This window comes from Lactuca virosa, chromosome 4 (assembly GCF_052849685.1).
Source record: "Lactuca virosa cultivar CGN04683 chromosome 4, Lactuca_virosa_CGN04683_v6, whole genome shotgun sequence".
Taxonomy (NCBI): Eukaryota; Viridiplantae; Streptophyta; class Magnoliopsida; order Asterales; family Asteraceae; genus Lactuca; species Lactuca virosa.
The window spans coordinates 481,912,182-481,913,489 of NC_136429.1; the positions used below are offsets into that span (position 1 = coordinate 481,912,182).

The 1,308-nt window shown below is 40.0% G+C and overlaps 1 pseudogene; it reads right to left on the bottom strand.

The window, feature by feature from the left end:
- Positions 1-315: 315 nt before the first annotated feature.
- LOC145106896 (secreted RxLR effector protein 161 pseudogene) lies at positions 316-1,055 on the bottom strand (annotated as a pseudogene).
- Between the last annotated feature and the right edge of the window lie 253 nt (positions 1,056-1,308).

Genomic DNA, 1,308 nt, shown 5'->3' on the forward strand with positions numbered 1-1,308 from the left:
TATATGGTATTTGTATTTTTAATTAATGAAATATTATCTTTTTTAAATTATGTTTTTTTTATTAAATAAATAAGTTTTATTAAATTAAAATAGTTAAAAAAATAACAAAAAAAATAAAAAATAAAAGTGTGACACCACCCCCTTGGTGTGGCAAGAAACCACACTTGTGTGGTATAATTTGACATGACGCTTATGTGGCGGGGGAGAGAGTGCGGTTTCGGTGGCACCACTCCCTCCAGCCTTATTCCATTCTAGTACTACTAAATAAAACAAAATAAAACGTGCAGAGACCAAAACTATTACCACAACTCTGAATTACTTTAACACTTTCCCCCTTAATTCAGAGTTAACTAACTGCTTCACTCCAATCAAGCTGCGCATCTCCTCATGTTTCACTTTTGCCATTGCTTTGGTGAGAATGTCAGCCTTTTGGTTCTTGCTGCATACATGCTTCACTATTATCTCACCATTCTCCACACATTCTCTAATAAAGTGAAACCTTATGTCTATGCGCTTACTTCGTTTATGAAACACTGGGTTCTTCATGAGGTCAAGGGCTGATTGATTATCAACATACAAGACTGCAGGTGGTATGTCTTGAGGAGGCGACGCAACCAAATGCCTTGACACACTGCCATTGTGGCTGCTATGAATTCTGCCTTATAAGAGGATAGTGCCACGACTCGTTGTTTCTGTGATGCCCAAGTGACCAGATTGCCATTCACATAAAAGGCCATCCCTCCTGTGCTTCTTCTATCACTCTCATCATTTCCCATATCACTATAAGAATATCCGGTGATAGTGATTTTTCTTTCTCCTTTAGTGTAGACTATCCCATAATTTAAAGTTCCCTTCACATAACTTAGTATCCCCTTCACTGCTTGGAGGTGTTTCATGGTTGGTCTCTCCATAAATCGACTGACTACACCAACTGCAAAGCTTATATCCGGGCGAGTGTGAGTTAGATACCTGAGGCCTCCCACTATACTCCTGTATTCTGTGGGGTTTACAAGTTCCTCATCTTCATTCTTCTTCAACTTCACCTTGTGTTCCATTGGACTTTTAGTGGGGTTGCACTCCAGCATACGGGTCTTGGCAAGAATGGTTTTGGCATATGCTTCTTGCTTTAAAGTGATACCTGATTAGGGATGAGCTTTAGAACCGGACCGGTTTGGAACCGGAACCGGTTTTCCTATATTATAAGAACCGGGAACCGGACCACCGGTTCTAGCGCCGGTTCCGGTCCTGGTTTTTCGGTTATTTTTCAAAGTAAAACCGGTTGAAATACTATAGATTATATGCTATCTT